The 20,337-nt window shown below is 42.2% G+C and overlaps 1 long non-coding RNA gene across 1 annotated transcript in view; it reads left to right on the top strand.

The window, feature by feature from the left end:
* LOC123743248 (uncharacterized) overlaps positions 1-20,107 on the top strand; it is a 53,991-nt gene extending 33,884 nt beyond the window's left edge. Inside the window, exon 2 of the long non-coding RNA XR_006770056.1 lies at positions 19,424-20,107. This is a non-coding gene — a long non-coding RNA (uncharacterized lncRNA). The remainder of the gene's footprint in view (positions 1-19,423) is intronic.
* The last annotated feature ends 230 nt before the right edge of the window (positions 20,108-20,337 follow it).

Below are 20,337 nucleotides of genomic sequence, written 5' to 3'. Positions count from 1 at the left end.
GATTAACTATTTAACCAACTATTTAGCAGTCTTATGGCTTGGAGGTAGAAGCTGTTCAGGGTCTTGTTGGTTCCAGACTTGGTGCGTCAGTACCGCTTCCCGTGCGGTAGCAGAGAGAGCAGTCTATGATTTGGGTGGCTGGAGTCTTTGACAATTTGTACGGCCTTCCTCTGACACTGCCTGGTATAGAGGTCCTGCGTGCTCAGCCCCCTCCTGTACTCCCTGTTCACTCATGACTGCATGGCCAGGCACGCCAGGCACGACTCCAACACCATCATTAAGTACCAGGCGGTGTCCACATCACCAACAAACTAACATGGTCCAAGCACACCAAGACAGTTGTGAAGAGGTCACGACAAAACCTATTTCCCCTGGGAAACTGAAAAGATTTGGCATGGGTCCTCAGATCCTCAAAAGGTTCTACAGCTGCACCATTGAGAGTATCCTGACTGGTTGCATCACTGCCTGGTATGGCAACTGCTCGGCCTCTGACCGCAAGGCACTACAGAGGGTAGTGCGTACGGCCCAGTACATCACTGGGGCCAAGCTTCCTGCCTTCCAGGACCTCTGTACTAGGTGGTGTCAGAGGAAGGCCCTAAAAATTGTCAAAGACTCCAGCCGCCCTAGTCATAGACTGTTCTCTCTGCTACCGCACGGCAAGCAGTACCGGAATACCAAATCAAGTCCAGGTATTTGCATTGCCCCCCCCCTCTTTTACGCTGCTGCTACTCTCTGTTTATTATCTATGCATAGTCACTTTAATAACTCTACCTACATGTACATATTACCTCAATTAACTCAACTAACCGGTGCCCCCCGCACATTGACTCTGTACAGGTAACCCCTGTATATAGCCTCGTTATTGTTATTTTACTGCTGCTCTTTAATTATTTGTTACTTTTATTTTGGTATTTTTTTGGTATTTTTTCTTAAATCTGCATTGTTGTTTAAGGGCTTGTAAGTAATCATTTCACTGTAAGGTCTACACCTGTTGTATGTGACAAATAAAATTAGATTTGATGGAAGGGAACTTGACCCCAGTGATATACTAGACAGTACGCACTATACTCTCTGTAGTGCCTTGCGGTCAGATGTCAAGCAGTTGTAATACCAAGCGAAGATGCAGCCAGTCAAGATGCTCTCAATGGTGCAGCATTATAACTTTTTGAGGATCTGTGGGCCCATGCCAAATCTTTTCAGCCTCCTGAGGGGGAAGAAGTGTTGTCGTGCCTGCTTCACGACTGTGTCAGATATATATATATGAAATGTATTACATTTTGAGTTTACATCCAATATTGGGTTCCTGAGGGGCGCAGCAGTCTAAGGCACTGCATCTCAGTGCAAGAGGGGTCACGACAGTCCCTGGTTCATATCCAGGTTGTATCACATCCAGCCTTGATTGGGAGTCCCATAGTGCGGTGCACTATTGGCCCAGGTCGTCCGGGGTAGGCCGTCCTTGTAAATAAGGATTTGTTCTTGACTGACTTGCCTAGTAAAATAAAGAACTAATTAGATTTTATATACATCACAGCAGACTGAAATATAACGAAACTGTTTGACATAGAAACACCAGATTTTCATCATTTTGTTTTTTAAATAATTGTTATTAATTATGAAATTATTAAAAATATTAATAACATTCCACCCATGAGGCCAAAGAGGGCGCTTTTGGTCATTGACTGCAGGAAAGGGCTACAGAAATGTAACTCAAATGTTTTTCAAAGCATGACTCCAACAAAATATAGTTTTCTGAGTAGCAGTTTGATGGTCAGGGTCATCTGCTATCCCCCTACTAATCCCTCTCTAAATGTGTATGTCAGTCATTTGCACTCCATTTTCCTATGCTGATGCCTCTCCTGTTCTCTGAGTGGTGACTCACAATGGACTGACATACTCAGAACACCATGACCCTTCTCTACACTGAGAGAATGAGAGATGATTATTCATGGTTCATTTGTGAATCTATAGGCATATTGCTTGTTTTAAAAAAAGCTGTGTCTAAGAAGTGCCAAAAAGTGGCGAGAGAGATCCTTAATGCGTCTTCATATAATTCTTATTGAACTTGTTTATCACTCCAGGGTGGAAATGGTAAAATAGTTTATCTGAAGACCGATTAAATTAACCAGCAAGGATTTTGTTCATGACAAAATCTTAATCTAGACTCCTGTGTTTTCTTGATAGCAGAGCATGTGTTGGTTGTGTGATTGCTTCCCTGCCTATCCTATTTACTTTAGACTGATGGAACACCAAATCTTCAGCCCTGTGTCTTGCCTCTCTCACTGTTTTGCCATACAGTAATTCCTGAGGAGAAGTCAAGGACCCTGAAGCGTGTTAATGCTCACATATTGAAGTCTTACAGCATGGTTAAGATACAGTACCTATGAGGAAACACACAGATAAGAAGGAGTAAACAGCGATGTCAAGTTTCTCCAGTGCATGTTCATGTAATATTGCGTTTAATCACTTAAAAGGTGATTTGACTCCTCTTTGGAATTTGCACCTTGAATGTTGTGAGTGCAGTCTGTAGAACATATTTCATCCAGATCAAGCCATTTATGACCTCCCAGGCATACTGTATATTGGCTGTAGAGTTTGTGGATGTAAGGACTAAGTATAACACAAAGCTGTTTAGGTGCTGAGGACTTTTTCCATTCATCAGTTGCACTGCAAAGTCAAACACATTCTGTCTTACTCACTGATGATGGTGGATAAATTGCAATTGTTTCTGTTGTTATTTCTCTGGGAGTGAGGCATCATTGCAACTGCCACTAATAAATGCAGTTTGTGTCTGTGCACACTTGCTCCTCTTCCTCACCTTTTAAAGTCACCAGCTGCCACTGTCAGAAACGATCAAAAAAGTTCTCAGATTCCAAATCCTAACTTGTGTGACAGCCACTCGGTTTATAGTTTTTGTAATGTTCATAAACTACTCCGTTCTTATTCTTTCCCTTCTCACCTATCCACAGCTGCATGCACTGTCTGTGGGATGTGGGGAGTGGAATTCCTGTTCTGATTTATATGATGGACCTGGTTTTAACCCAACCGTATGTGCTGAATGCATGCCATCACAGTGGCAGTTATTAGTTTGCTGTTAAAGGTGACCAGATAGCATTTTACACTGGGTTTGGTTCATGCTGGGCGTGTTGGGTGTTTCAGAAGTGGAGGGCCTCACATCAGGTGTGTGAGTAAATCTGTCACACTCCCATGCTGCACCACTCAACATTGACAGGAAGCACTCACATTATATTGCCTTGCTGAAATTATGGAGCTTGGGAGGAAATGTATTGTTTCATATTTGGCCTTTGGCTTCAGAAAAGTTCATAGTTCAGAGGACATATTTAGACACACATTTCTTGACTTGGTTGTTGTTTGGAATACAGTTGAAATCGGAAGTTTACATACACCTTAGCCAAATACATTTAAACTCAGTTTTTCACAATTCCTGACATTTAATCCTAGTAAAAATTCCCTGTCTTAGGTCAGTTAGGATCACCACTTATTTTAAGAATGTGAAATGTCGGAATAATAGTAGAGAGAATTATTTATTCAGCTTTTATTTCTTTCATCAAATTCCCAGTGGGTCAGAAGTTTACATATGCTCAAGTAGTATTTGGTAGCATTGCTTTTAAATTGTTTAACTTGGGTCAAACGTTTTGGGTAGCCTTCCATAATAAGTTGGGTGAATTTTGGCCAATTCCTCCTGACAGAGCTGGTGTAACTGAATCAGGTTTATAGGCCTCCTTGCTCGCACACGCTTTTTCAGTTCTGCCCACAATTTTTCTTTAGGATTGAGGTCAGGGCTTTGTGATGGCCACTCCAATACCTTGACTTTGTTGTCCTTAAGCCATTTTGCCACAACTTTGGAAGTATGCTTGGGGTCATTGTTCATTTGGAAGACCCATTTGCAACGAAGCTTTAACTTCCTGACTGATGTCTTGAGATGTTGCTTCACATCATTTTCCTTCCTCATGGTGCCATCCATTTTGTGAAGTGCACCAGTCCCTCCTGCAGCAAAGCACCCCCACAACATGATGCTGCCACCCCCATACCTCACGGTTGGGATGGTGTTCTTCGGCTTGCAAGCCTCCCCATTTTTCCTCCAAACATAATGATGGTCATTATGGCCAAACAGTTCTATTTTTGTTTCATCAGACATTTCACCAAAAAGTCCGATCTTTGTCCCCATGTGCAGTTGCAAACCGTAGTGTGGCTTTTTTATGGCGGATTGGAGCAGTGGCTTCTTCCTTGCTGAGCAGCCTTTCAGGTGATGTCGATATAGGACTCGTTTTACTGTAGATATAGATACTTTTGTACCTGTTTCCTCCAGCATCTTCACAAGGTCCTTTGCTGTTGTTCTGGGATTGATTTGCACTTTTCACACCAAAGTAAGTTCATCTCTAGAAGACAGAAAGCATCTCCTTCCTGAGCGGAATGATGGCTGCATGGTCCCATGGTGTTTATACTTGCGTACTATTGTTTGTACAGATGAACGTGGTACCTTCAGGCGTTTGGAAATTGCTCCCAAGGATGAACCAGACTTGTGGAGGTCTACAATTTTTTTCCTGAGGTGAGGTCTTGGCTGATTTCTTTTGATTTTCCCAGGATGTCAAACAAAGAGGCACTGAGTTTGTAGGTAGGCCTTGAAATACATCCACAGGTACACCTCCAATTGATTCAAATTATGTCAATTAGCTTATCAGAAGCTTCTAAAGCCATGACATAATTTTCTGGAATTTTCCAAGCTGTTTAAAGGCACAGTCAACTTAGTGTATGTAAACTTCTGAGCCACTGGAATTGTGATACAGTGAATTATAAGTGAAATAATCTGTCTGTAAACAATTGTTGGAAAAATGACTTGTGTCATGCACAAAGTAGATGTCCTAACCGACTTGCCAAAACTATAGTTTGTTAACATGACATTTGTGGAGTGGTTGAAAAGTGAGTTTTAATGACTCCATCCTAAGTGTATGTAAACTTCCGACTTCAACAGTACATGGTTTGTGGAAGGTGTTTGGTGGGTGGGCTCACTTGTGGAGTTGAATGGGACGACACCTTCTGCTGTCCACCTTGCACTAAGCCATTTAAAAGTTCACAGATCATGCTAATGGCAACAGAGTATTAATGGCAGTCATAAATCATCACAATAATCCAATTACAAACCACATAACATTGAAATTGTCACACCCTGATCTGTTTCACCTGTCTAGTGCTTGTCTCCACCCCCTTCCAGGTGTCGTCCACCTTCCCCATTATCCCGAGTGTACTTATCCCGAGTGCCCACTGACAAAGAAATTATCAGTCTATAATTTTAATGGTAGGTTTATTTGAACAGTGAGAGGCAGAATAACAACAAAAATATAGAGAAAAACGCATGTAAAAAATGTTATAAATTGATTTGCATTTTAATGAGGGAAATAAGTATTTGACCCCCTCTCAATCAGAAAGATTTCTGGCTCCCAGGTGTCTTTTATACAGGTAACGAGCTGAGATTAGGAGCACACTCTTAAAGGGAGTGCTCCTAATCTCAGTTTGTTACCTGTATAAAAGACACCAGTCCACAGAAGCAATCAATCAATCAGATTCCAAACTCTCCACCATGGCCAAGACCAAAGAGCTCTCCAAAGATGTCAGGGACAAGATTGTAGACCTACACAAGGCTGGAATGGGCTACAAGACCATCGCCAAGCAGCTTGGTGAGAAGTTGACAACATTTGGTGCGATAATTCGCAAATGGAAGAAACACAAAAGAACTGTCAATATCCCTCGGCCTGGAGCTCCATGCAAGATCTCACCTCGTAGAGTTGCAATGAGCATGAGAACGGTGAGGAATCAGCCCAGAACTACACGGGAGGATCTTGTTAATGATCTCAAGGCAGCTGGGACCATAGTCACCAAGAAAACAATTGGTAACACACTATGCCGTGAAGGACTGAAATCCTGCAGCGCCCGCATAGTCCCACTGCTCAAGAATACATATACATGCCCATCTGAAGTTTGCCAATGAACATCTGAATGATTCAGACGACAACTGGTGAAAGTGTTGTGGTCAGATGAGACCAAAATGGAGCTCTTTGGCATCAACTCAACTCGCCGTGTTTGGAGGAGAAGGAATGCTGCCTATGACCCCAAGAACACCATCTCCACCGTCAAACATGGAGGTGGAAACATTATGCTTTGGGTGTGTTTTTCTGCTAAGGAGACAGGACAACTTCACCGCATCATTTGACGGGGCCATGTACTGTCAAATCTTGGGTGAGAAACTCCTTCCCTCAGCCAGGGCATTGAAAATGGGTCGTGGATGAGTATTCCAGAGTGACAATGACCCAAAACACATGGCCAAGGCAACAAAGGAGTGGCTCAAGAAGAAGCACATTAAGGTCCTGGAGTGGCCTAGCCAGTCTCCAGACCTTAATCCCTTAGAAAATCTGTGGAGGGAGCTGAAGGTTCGAGTTGCCACACGTCAGCCTCGAAACCTTAATGACTTGGAGAAGATCTGCAAAGAGGAGTGGGACAAAATCCCTCCTGAGATGTGTGCAAACCTGGTGACCAACTACAAAAAACGTCTGACCTCTGTGATTGCCAACAAGGGTTTTGCCACCAAGTACTAAGTCATGTTTTGCAGAGGGGTCAAATACTTATTTCCCTCATTAAAATGCAAATCAATTTATAACATTTTTGACATGCGTTTTTCTGGATTTTTTTGTTGTTATTCTGTCTCTCACTGTTCATATAAACCTACCATTAAAATTATAGACTGATCATTTCTTTGTAAGTGGGCAAACGTACAAAATCAGCAGGGGATCAAATACTTTTTCCCCCCACTGTACCTGTGTTCTCTGTTTGTCTGTTGCCAATTCGGTTTTTTTCATCAAGCCTACCAGCGGTTTTTCCTGTCTGTCTGTCTGTCTGTCTGTCTGTCTGTCTGTCTGTCTGTCTGTCTGTCTGTCTGTCTGTCTGTCTGTCTGTCTGTCTGTCTGTCTGTCTGTCTGTCTGTCTGTCTGTCTGTCTGTCTGTCTGTCTGTCTGGTTTTCTAGCTTTCCTGGTTTTGACCATTCTACCTGCCTGTCGTTCTGTACCTTGCCATACCACCCTGGATTACTGACCTCTGCCTGCCTTGAGCCTGCCTGCTGTTCTGTACCTTTCGGACCTGTCGTTTGCCTGCCCCCCTGTTTGAGTAATAACTTTTGTTACTTCGAAAGTGTCTGCATCTGGGTCTTCTCCTGAGCCTTGACAGAAATCACCATTTGTTTTAAGTTAAATAATGCAAATAAATGGTACTCTGATTCAGAGGGTTTGGGTTAAATGCGGAAGACACATTTCAGTTGAAGGCATTCAGTTGTACAACTGACTAGGTGTCCCCCTTTCCCTTTCCTAATGGGAACACATCATGGGATGTTCAATACAAATAAAAGGGAATGTAATGGGAATAAATTATGGAAAGGCCTGTTGGTAAAGACTTTAAGAAAGCCAACGAGTACAGCCATTTGTTATCCTCACTGGATCACTGGAGGACCTATGCTAAACCCTAAACCCTACCAATGAGCACTTGTAAAATGTCTGTTGGTAAGCTCTGTAGTAGCTGAATAAGTTGAAGAGGAACCTAATAATAAATCAAATGGATTATGCACTCTGAAAGCCTCCATCTTTGCCCTACAGCCGGCTGGGTATGTCTCCTGTCTGTATGATAATAGCTTTTGTCAAGGCTCATGACCCAGTTGGTACAAAGCGGGAAATTACATCATTTGCAAATGTGCTTTCATTCCATGATAGTGTATAATTGTACAACTGAAAAGAGATTATCTCTCTAGTCCTCTAGTCCTCCACAAACAGCAATCCATCTTTATAGGGAGGATTGGAAAAAAGTGATAATTTGCCAAAAAACCCATGGCGTGGAAGCATGTAGTCAACCTTGGGCCCAGGTTATTTTAAGGGAAGCCAATCTTTGATCAGCCAAGCTGAATGGCTAAGATAAGTGGGAGCTACATCTCGCGGCAGGACCGCACTCCGCTCTGTTATTGCTATTTCCTTCCTGGTTTCTCGAGAGCGGTAAATAGCGGCTACCCCCTCCATTCCTTCTTCCCCTGCACCCCCTCCCGTCTCCCCTCCCTCTTATCTGATCCCCACTTTCTTCTGGAGATCTCTGTCACTTTAATCCACAGTCTGCCGCTGGTTAACAAGGAAATCCTGTGTCAATTATCACCAACCACTTCCTGCTGGGAGAGCGGTGGGGAATCAAACGGGCCTGAGTGTCTTTCACACCAGAGAGGAGCAGTAGGCCTAATTAAATGGCCTTTGTGTCCTGCTGGCTACTGGTGGCCGGGTGTCAGATAGCTCGGCCCAACGACAACCTCTTTTAGCTGACGATTGTTTTGATAGGGGAGCTAGTGGGCACGTTAGGCACCCTAAGGTTGGTAGATTGGGACCCAGGAGTCTAAATTAATATTTGCGTCCAAAGCGCCTGGTCCTAAGTGAGGCCAATGATGGATGAATACTAAGGAATGTTTAAGTGTAGGGGTACTATGCGTGACAGTTCATGACAAGTCTGTCAACAGTGATAGCCTAGATGGTGACTAAGTAGGAAAACCCACAGCCATGCTTGTCATCAGCTGATTCGTTTTGTATGTCATTTTCAATTTTAACAAGCAGACTTACATTTTACATGCTGAAATACATTTATAAACAGTCTTCAATTAAATTCCCTCTTTCCAATTGTTTTGAGATGGAGAGAACACCTTACATTGTCTAGTCTTGCATGTTGGATCATGTGAAACTGTCAAAAAGGAACCAAAATAAAGTTTAGCACACTTCATGTTTTGACCAAACTTTGCTTTTATCAAGTGTTAAAGGCATGAAAGACACCAAGAATCTCACTGCAGATAGACTGCTGATAGGTACTTTTCACAGTGGGAGGCCGTTCCTTTTCTTGCTAGAACAAAAGCGGTACGTGCTGGGTGCTGACCGGTAGCAACGAACATACCATTTCTACTTGTAGAATCGTAACCCTCGTCAGTGGCCAACATCTTGACTTTGAGCCAACGAGAACGAACAGCCACATAGGGGTGTCCTAAAAAAGGGGGGCACCCACTGGGCACAGACGTCAATTCAACATCTATTCCATGTTGTTTAAACGTAATTTAATTGAAATTATGTGGAAACAACGTTGATTCAACCAGTGTGTGCCCAGTGGGCATTTTCTCCGTACATCCACGGATGAGCCAGTCACACTTCATATGCAATGTAGGCTATGGGATGGTAGATAGCTAAGTGCACAGACGCAATGCACACAACACTAAATACTTCCTCCAAGCTAGCTAACCACTGCAGCTAGTATAGACATAATTAAATCACAATGGGTTAACTAGTTTCCATGAAACAGCTGCCTGTGTTAGCTGCCAAGTTTGTGCAGTGTCCTTAGCTAGCTAGGTAAATAGCTATGTTGTGCTAGCTTGCGAACATACTAATATATATACTTTGGCTATGGGCTGGCACTGGCAGTATGGGATTATGGAGATAATAATTTATTTCTACAAAATAGCAACATTAGTGCAGCTAGCTTGGAATCTACACCATTAGCAACACACGGACATGCATTGCCAAGCAACGCCACAATGCCACCTTCTGGTTTGGTGTATTTTAACAAGGTTGAGCTGCTCACGACTTCCAAGGTCTTTGCTGTGTGAACACAAAAGAGATTGACTGCCTACACTGTTCAGAGGCACTAAGTACTGTTGGCAGGCAAACGTTTGACATTCCTACCAGTCTGAGCTTTAAGTCATTAACTACAGTATGAGGGCGTGCAGATTCAATTGTCACTCACTTATGCACAGTTCAGATGACGAACTTATTCAGTGTCAAACTGAATAGAAATTAAGAGCGGGCTGGCACGGTTGAGAGCTTTGCCTGACGTACTGATTCGTTCCATACAATCGCTCTCAACATTGCAGGCTTCCTCTTTGGTTTTGGGTCAAATTCAGGAATGATAGCAACCTCTTGTGTTATAGCTCAGACACATGGAGAAGACTGACCGTTGATAGGTACTTAGCAAAGTAGGAGGCCGTTCCTTCTCTTGGTAGAACAACCTGAGAAGGAACCTGAGATGCAACCCCCTGTTGCATATCGACCTGGTACCAACGAACCTGCCATTTGTTCATGTACAGTCGAAATGCCCTTCAGTGGCTGACAACTTGACATTGAGCAAATCAGAGAGCACGGACCCCCCACGTGGGGGAGCCGAAAAGGAGTATGAACAGAAGACAATAAAAAGGGGGGAAAAAATCATATGAAACAAATGGGGTGGTAAGTGCAGCACAATGCACACAACACTAAATACTTTACCAAGCTAGCTATATAGCAAGATGATGAAGACATCATTTAATTCACTGTCCATTATCCCACACTGCCTGTGCTAGTTCACTTGCTAGCAAACGCCAGCTAAACAGTTAGCATCGCCGTTTGCCAGTTAGCACAACAAAGCTAGACAAATAAAGACGATTTACACACCAGTGCAGCGCGGAAGTTAATGTTTGAAACAGTGAATATGATCGGTTTAATGTGTCTCGGTTAAAGTAACTTGTCTTCAGATTTTATAACTCCCTTTTACTAAGGAATCACGAAGAGTCTCCTCATCCCTGATATAAACCTTGAGATCTGTCACCAATATTAGGCCTACTTGCGACATAGACCATTGATTTTCTCCCAAGACTGCAAAACAATTCATATGTTGATGTAGTGCCCATCGGTTATGAATATTTCAGTGTTGAGAAGTCGTATTTTTACCATCATTTCCTGGTTTCAAAGAGCACCAAAAATGACACTAACCATGAGCCTTAGCATTTCTACCGCCACAGAAACAGACACTGGGTCTGTTCTAACGCAACCACCTGCTAATCCGAGGCCATGATTGTGCTTCCGTTGTGGGTCTAGTAGCGAAGCAACCTTTATTTGCATGCAAATAACATGCCTTCGGAAAGTATTCAGACCCATTGACTTTTTACACATTTTGTTACGTTACAGCCTTATTCTAAATAGGATTAAATAAATTAAAAATCCTCAGCAGTCTACACACAATACCCCATAATGACAAAGCGAAAACAGGTTTTTAGATATTTTTGCAAATGTATATTATATATATATATATATATATATATATATATATATATATATATATATATATATATATATATATATTTATTTATTTTTAATTTTTTTTAAGTACTCAGACCCTTTGCTATGAGACTCGAAATTGAACACAGGTGCCTCATTGATCATCCTTGAGATGTTTCTACAACTTTATTGGAGTCCACCTGCAGTAAATTCAATTGATTGGACATGATTTGGAAAAGCACACACCTGTCTAAATAGCATCCCACATTTGACAGTGCATGTCAGAGCAAAAAACCAAGCCATTTAAAAAATATATATATCTTTTTTATTTCACCTTTATTTAACCAGGTAAGCTAGTTGAGAACAAGTTCTCATTTACAACTGAGACCTGGCCAAGATAAAGCAAAGCAGTGCGACACAACAACAACACAGAGTTACACATGGAATAAACAAGTGTACAGTCAATAACACAATAGAAGAAAAGAAATAGGAAAAAAGTATATTTACAGTGTGTGCAAATGGTGTGAGGAGGTAAGGCAATAAATAGGCCACAGTAGCGAAGTAATTACAGTTTAGCAAATGAACACTGGAGTGATAAATAGCAGATGATGATGTGCAAGTAGAAATACTGGTGTGCAAAAGAGCTACGAGACAGGATTGTGTTGAGGCACAGATCTGGGGAAGGGTACCAAAACATTTCTGCAGCATTGAAGGTCCCCAAGAACACAGTGAAGTTTGGAAGAAGTTTGGAACCACCAAGACTCTTCCTAGAGGTGGCCACCCGGCCAAACTGAGCAATCGGGGGAGAAGGGCCTTGTTCAGGGAGGTAACCAAGAACCCGATGGTGACTCTGACAGAGCTCCAGAGTTCCTCTGTGGAGATGGGAAAAACTTCCAGAAGGACAACCATCTCTGCAGCACTCCAATAAGCAGGCCTTTATGTTAGAGTGGCTAGACAGAAGCCAATCTTCAGTAAAAGGCACATGACAGCCCACTTGGAGTTTGCCAAAAGTCACCTAAAGACTCTCAGACCATGAGAAACAAGATTCTATGATCTGATGAAACCAAGATTGAACTCTTTGGCCTGAATGCCAAGCGTCATGTCTGGAAGAAACCTGGCTCCATCCCAACGGTGAAACATGGAGGTGGCAGCATCATGCTGTGGGGATGTTTTTCAGCGGCAGGGACTGGGAGACTAGTCAGGATCGAGGCAAAGATGAATGGAGCAAAGTACAGAGAGACCCTTGATGAAAACCTGCTCCAGAGAGCTCAGGACCTCAGACTGGGACGAAGGTTCACCTTCCAACAGGACAACAACCCTAAGCACACAGCCAAGAGAACACAGGAGTGGCTTTGGGACAAGTCTCTGAATGTCCTTGAGTGGCCCAGCCAGAGCCCGGACTTGAACCCGATTGAGCATCTCTGGTGAGACCTGAAAATAGTTGTGCAGTAACGCTCCCCATCCAACCTGACAGAAATTGAGAGGATCTGCAGAGAAGAATGGGAGAAACTCCCCAAATACAGGTGTGCCAAGCTTGTAGCGTCATACCCAAGAAGACTCAAGACTGTAATCGCTGCGAAAGGTGCTTCAACAAAGTACTGAGTAAAGGGTCTGAATACTTATGTAAATGTTTTATTCATATTTTTTATTCATATTTTTTTAGCAAGAAAAAAACAAACAGTTTTTGCTTTGTCGTTATGGTGTATTGTGTGTAGATTGATGAGGAGGAAAAAAACGATTTAATCAATTTTAGAATAAGGCTGTAATCTAACAAAATGTGTAAGTGGTCTGAATACTTTCCGAAGGCACTGTATATTAATATGCATGACCATTTTTCGACAGTGGAAGAACTGCTCAAGCTGCTGAATGAAACAGAGGCGTGCTTCACCCGCACTGCGCCAAAAGAGCGGCAGAGACTGCCGAACTATCGTCAAAGGTCAGACGAGGCGCACTGCAATATTTCAGAAGAGATCCCTGCTTCTCCAAAGAGAAAGTGGCATATTTTTTAGTTTGGTGTAGCAATAGAGCAGTGCTTGAACAAAGGTTTACTTGTTTTGGTAATGGTTTTCAGGGTAGTTTCAGCTGTAGCCACTCTCTCCTACGGTATCTCCACCTCAGCATCCCTTCAAGAGTTACTGGCACAACCTCTTTCATTTGTGCACAATTTTTTATTGATTGGGAAGAACATTTATGTAGCAATTTGAGAACATTACTATATATTTCAAATATTAGTTAGAAATTATAATACATGACATTTTGTACATAGGCCTACTGAATTCCAAAACGTCTTTCTCTGTTGGAAAAAGGCAAAAGGAAAGAGGCTATTTGAGGGCAAACTATGCAGCACTCAAAATGATAATTCTCAGACATCTTTCAAGTGGAGGTCTGAGAAACGGCAGCTCAAGGTTCAAACTGCTGTTTATAATCTTTATCATCATAAGGGGTCAGCAATTCGCCAACCTGCTTACCTTGTAGTAGCCACTTCACTCATAACTGTCACTTACAGGTATCTGGTGTCGCCTGCATAATGGCAGATTATGCTAGCACCCAGAGTCACCACAAAAAAATATATATCTTTGCATGTATTCATTAAAAAAGATAACTGTTAAAAAACGCACCTGAATTATCATTTCAAACTTGTGGTAGTATATGAGATATGCAGTATATGTGCTGACTTCCAATGCTTGATAAAACTGGTCATTTAAGAGATGGAATGAAGCGAAAGAGTATAAACATTAGTGCAGGCGTCACACAATCATAAAAATGTTTGGTATTGAATTAAAGATGAACAGCATGGAAAAAGATATAACTCAAACATTGTAAGCAAATGTAATAATATTACAAATAGAATAATAACACATTTGTTTATACATTGAGATGTATTTACATATTACCAAACAAAAACCAAAAGACCTGCTAGCTCTCCCCTGTTTTGTCCGTTTCACCCCATCTCAGCCTCTGCTGAAGGGTCCCCCTCTGAGCACCTAGGCCACCTTCACATTTTCATATGGAGAGAAGTGGGGATGCGGAAAAACCAATTTACCAACAGAGCGACATCATCTGTTTGGCCGTTTATCTCTGACACACCACCCCTCAGTCCAGTGTTGACGGTACATGATATTCCATTAATCTGCCTAATGAAAATTTAACCAGTGTTATAAACAAATAATTGGCCATTATCCTCTCAAAGATCCCGAATAAATTACTTGGGCGTTTTTCATGGGGTTCTGAAAGAAGAAGCCGGCCCCTCCTGATTGATGTTGGAATAAATGCGGGGCCCGCTCCGTCTCTGCGAGTGGGTCTCGGCTAAGCCTGTGATTGACTTAATGAGAGTCTTTGGGGTGAGTAAATGTTCCAAATTGCTCAGTCATTAGCTTTTGCTCGGCTGTCTGAAGATACCCCCGGATCTACAGCGCAGGTCTCTCCTCTTGTACCATTCCGCCTGCAATTACATTTTCATTTAGAGCAAACCTCTGAAGTCCGATAGGCAGGCCCCTTTTCATTACGCTGGCCTCCTTTTTCTTTTTTTATCTAAATGGTGTGAAATGTCTCTTCATTTAGACCAATTAAAGATGAAAAAGACTGTGCTGTAATGAATTATCATACAAATTATTTACTTAATGCCACAATCTCGTTCCCTCTCTCCCTCTCCTCCTCTCTCATTCTTCTCTCTCTGGCTACGTGGATGCAGAGAGCCAGGCAGACAGGGAGAGTGGTGAGAGGGAGGATATGGTGGGAGTCCACTGTGAATCTTCTTTGAAATGGAAACTTCTCCCCTCAAATATGTACTCGTACAAATGGCTAAGGTTATCCCCTTTTCAGGTTTTATCTAGGTTTTGCATTAAAGGTGGGCTGTGGCTACTGTATTCCAGAATGGAAGAGGGAAGGAGCACCACTAGACGAACAAAGGAATATATCGTCAACATTACTCTCATTTCAGGAATTTAATTTCAGGAGATGTCTAAGCTCCTCTTAATTAAGAACAAGCTTATGCTTTCAAATTAACTCATTTTAATTGAGGGGAATGTTTCCCGTCTGCAAGATGATGTGGAGAATGTCTCAAGTCTCCTTCTCTAGGCTGCTGGCTGACACACAAACACTGGGAGAGTTCAGAACTATCACAGCAGCCACATCCACTCCACTGGGACTGCCTCTCTCTATCCTTCCACACTAGGGTACAACGCTGCCAAAGGCTCCTCCATTAGCCTGTTACACCATCACATCAGCTATTTAGTGCAACATTCTTCAGCCACAATACAAGGCAGCAGCAAAATGCACCCACATTGGGCTTTTCTTTAGTAGCAGACACAATAGGGAGGGAGAATGGTGAAACTGTATATTATTTATTGTAATGTTTTTGTTTTGCATCAGTCTGAATCAGAGCCCAGTAGCACTGGGCAAAGCTAGTGGAGCTGAAGTGGCTTGTCACCATGGAGACTGCAGCTCCAGCTCCGTGCCAGAGCAGTTTTGGCACAGGCCCCAAGATGAGGGGGCAGCAGGAGGGGGCCACCAGGGTGTCCCTGTTCACCCCAACCCTCCTATAAACCCCCACTCCTCTCCAAACAAGAGGGGAAGCTTGGCCTCAGCGAGAACCCAGATACATCGCTTTGGGCCATATTTAAACAACAATGCATTTGAAAACTGGTCTGGATGAATTCCTTTTAAGTTTGATGAAATCTAAATGCTATGCGGGGAAATAAACCTGAGAGAGGTCAGATCCAGAGGAGGTGTCAAAGTGTTGTTAGACTCACAGGGCAATAACGTTAAGTGCTCCATGATTTGTGCTAATCGGTATGAAATCACCCACCATGCTTAAGTGCAGCTACCGCTGCTGTTAAGCTGGCTCTGTTCAGTGTCAGGGCCAATTCGTTCTGACAGCTTCAAAATACAAATACCAAATCGCCATATGGATCGCCCACTTCGAGACCTTTACTCACAGGTACAGCGGAGCAGATTTAGAACAGCATTGATTCCTCATTGGCTTGATTCTCTTTGGAATTGTTTGCATTGATCTTGCAATTACACTGAACAAAAATATAAACGCAACATGCAACAATTTCAAAGATTACAGTTCATATAAGGAAATCAGTCAATTGAAAGAAATTCATTAGGCTCTAATCTATGGATTTCACATGACTGGGAATGTAGATATGCATCTTCAAAAAATACCTTCAAAAAAAAGATTGCGGTGTGGATCAGAAAAGCATTCAGTATCAAGAGTGACCACCATTTGCCTCATGCAGTGCGACACATCTCCTTCCGTAGAGTTGATCAGGCTGTTGATTGTAGCCTGTTGAATGTTGTCCCACTCCTGTTCAATGGCTGTGCAAAGCTGCTGGATATTGGCGGGAACTGGAACATGGAACACGCTGTCGTACACATCAATCCAGAGCATCCCAAACATGCTCAATCGGTGACATTTCTGGTGAGTATGCAGGCCATGAAAGAACTGGGGCATTTTCAGCTTCCAGGAATTTTGTATAGAATCGTGCGACATGGGGCTGTGCATTATTATGCTGAAACATGAATTGATGGCGGAGGATGAATGGCACGACAATGGGTCTCAGGATCTCGTCACGGTATCTCCGCGCATTCAAATTGCCATTGATAAAAGGCAATTGTGTTCGTTATCTGTAGCTTGTGCCTGCCCATGCCATAACCCCACCACCACTATGGGGCACTCTGTTCACAACGTTGACATCAGCAAACCACTCGCCCACACAACACCATACATGCTGTCTGCCTGCCAACTGCCCGGTACAGTTGAAACCGGGATTAATCCGTGAAGAGCACACTTCTCCAGCATGCCAGTGGCCATCGAAGGTAAGAATTTGCCCACTGAAGTCAGTTACAATGCCAAACTGCAGTCAGGTAAAGACCTTGGTGAGGATGACTAGTATGCAGATGAGCTTCCCTGAGACCGTTTCTGACAGTTTGTGTAGAAATTCTTTGGTCGTGCAAACACACAGTTTCATCAGCTGTCTTGGTGGCTGGTCTCAGGCGATCCCGCAAGTAAAGAAGCCGGTTGTGGCGGTTCTGGGCTGGCATGGTTACATGTGGCCTGCGGTTGTGTGGCCGGTTGGATGTACTGGCAAATTCTGTAAAACTATGTTGAAGGTGGCTTGTGGTAGAGAAAAGTACTTTCAATTCTCTGGAAACAGCTCTGGTGGACATTCCTGCAGTCAGCATGCCAATTGCACACTCCCTCGAAACTTGAGACATCTGTTGAATTGTGTTGTGTGACAAAACTGCAGATTTTAGAGTGGCCTTTTATTGTCCCCAGCACAAGGTGCACCTGTGTAATGATCATGCTGTTTAATCAGCTTCTTGATGTGCCACACCTGTCAGGTGGATGTATTATCTTGGCAAAGGAGAAATACTCACTAACAGGGATGATAAATGTGTGCACAGAATTTGAGAGAAATAAGCTTTTTGTGCGTATGTAAAATGTCTGGGATCTTTTATTTTAGCTCATGAAACATGGGACCAACACTTTACATGTTGTGTTCAAATTTTTGTTCAGTGTCAAATAAATGTATGAATATGAGACCTAAAAGCAATAAAAACATGATTAATGACTTCAACTGCAGTGATTTGGGAAGGCCTCTGAATGGGCCAAATTTAACTGTAGGAATAAACTAAAGAGGTTTTATAATGTAATAATCACCATATATGTACATTTAACTGACCTCTGTTGAACTCAGGGAATGACAGACAATCACTATCATCTTAGGCCATGAACATCATTCTGAAAACAAATATGGTGACAAGCATCTGTTAAGTGGTTAAACACTAGAGTAAGGGAAATGGTCTGAGAGCCAATGCAAAAAAACCCTGCTCATTTAGATGTGTCAAAGGATAGGTAGGCTGTCCCGTCAACATACATATGGCTAGACAGGGGATGTTTGCTCAGTCAAACACAAAGCAGTCTGGGTTATCATACTCAAGTCAAGTGCCTTGGAATTATGCATGGCAGTGTGCACCTACAGCTTATGCATGCTAATGGCTAATTGCTAGTCCTGTGTTTTCATGGTCAGGAATAAGATAGCAAAACTGTATTTTCTGAAAAACGCAGAGGAATAGGCTGCACATATTCTCATATATTTCTAATATATTGTCATATATAAGCCCATATTCTCTTTGGAAATAGTTATTCTAATATTGTATTGACGTTTGCAGTACACTTTCATTGTGTTATGCGAGAGCACAGTTCTGGCTTGTATTTCATATCTCCTGGATGAATTAAAGTAACTGTCACCATGCACATGATAGCATCAAGTTGTTCATGAACGGATCAGATAAGTGTGGGGAACTACCTTACAAATGCCCCTACATACAGTGTCTGATCCAAGCCTAACAGTCGTAATATAGCACACTTTCCATATATCAGTAAAATGCCACTTTCTTTGCCATGTCTCAGAATCAAGGTTTCCAACCTTTCAATAAAAAAAGAGAACGGTAACTCTTGTATCCTCTCTTTCCTATCTCACCATCACAGAATATGTGGATGTTGCACATTGTGTAACGACACATACAGTATATGGTCCAGCAAAATGTGTTAAGAGAGTGTGTTAGACAACAAATACTTCGTCATATAAAAGTTTCCTTTGAAAAAATGGTGTCAAGAATTGTATGGAGATGCCAGCGTTTGTTTGAAGGTGGTTGAGCTTTTATGACTTCATTGTGCAGTGAGGTAGATCATGGCAGAAGAAAGTCTCTATAAACCTGCAGGATCACATTACCTACCGCCCACCTGAACACAATGGGCTTGTTTCTTTAGTATTAATAACCAAGCCTCACCTATACAAAATCAATTTGAAAGTATGCATGTGCTACTGAATGGAACTATTAATTAAAAGTGGAACAGGTTCTTATTTTAGTGGAAAGTAGAAAAATTATGAGCCTTTGTTGAGGAAAGCCCAGGAGCAAAGCTTTCATTAGCCTACATGCATGGCAAAAGCAATTCATCAACTATAATTTTCTCTCAATGGGCAAAAAAGGAGGGATCAACCTCAATATGCTATTTATGGAGATTTACGGAAGTCTAGGAAATGCTAATGTGATTAACATTTATGTACAACATGTTTCGAAATGGCCCTCATGTCCATATTTGCCGCTAGATTAAGTATTGCACTTACTCCCAGAAAAATAAAAAAAGATATGCAGTGATATCAAATCTGTTTTGCAGTGCAGGAGTAGCACAATGTTGATTTTTGGGGAGAATTCTCTCTCACATTAGAGGAGGATTTCTTCTTCTCTCTCTCCCCCCAACCCCATCCTCACTCTCTAAATATCTCTCTTTATGTGTGTCTGTCCCCAGATGAAGGCGCGGCGAGCAGAGCGGATGCTTTTGTGCAACCGGAGTGTCTCTCTCGAAAATGTGAACTGTTCCACGGATTAGCTGAGCAGAGATTTATTTAATGCATCCTCGTAGAGTATTGTTGAATTCTATTTTGGGATACGGGGCTTGCCAAGCTCTAAGCCTGGTAATATATGCCTGCTTCAGTTTAAGAGAGAGGGTTCGCAGACCCACTTTATGTTGGGATCATATGGATCATACAGAGTCATTGAATATGAAAATATTGAGGGTCTGGTAGCACATTAATTGTTTCCCAAAGGAACCCCTCATAGCGTGTTTCCAGCATTCTCCACGGTCTATTGTTTGTATGGCTTGTTTAAATATTTAATGTCCTAGAGAATGTTTGTGATATTCTCCAGATAAGGTACTGCAAATGCATATGCCACGAGAGGCCCCTATTTAAGATGCCGGCTTACGATTTCTGAGAGGCCAACAAAGCCATGGATGGAAGAGCCATGGATGGATTTAGGACCAGCGAGAGAATAATGAATAATAAGAATGTATCTTATTTAAAATGCTAAGTATTTACCATATCTTTTAATTTGATCATTATTAAAATATGAGTATGATCATAAGACATTTGTATTTAACCATTCATCTCAATTAGATTTTTTCTGTACTAAACATTAAAATACATTTCCTTTACTTGCAATGAAATATATATTTTAGCTCAATTTACACCATACATGTAATTCTAACAGTCTTTCATGTTTCACTCAATATTAAACCATCATCCATCTGCACCGGCAGATCTCAGTCTACTGTAGTCTAAGACTGAAGCTTAGAATTCTCGAGCCATGTTCCAACTACATTTCCCAGCATGCGTCAAGGTTTGGAATCCTTCTCCTCACAGTGAACTGTGGGCAATGTGACAG

This window comes from Salmo salar, chromosome ssa01 (genome assembly GCF_905237065.1).
Source record: "Salmo salar chromosome ssa01, Ssal_v3.1, whole genome shotgun sequence".
NCBI classification, from domain to species: Eukaryota; Metazoa; Chordata; class Actinopteri; order Salmoniformes; family Salmonidae; genus Salmo; species Salmo salar.
Note: the sequence above shows the minus strand (reverse complement) of the source record. Positions and strands in the feature narration are given on the sequence as shown.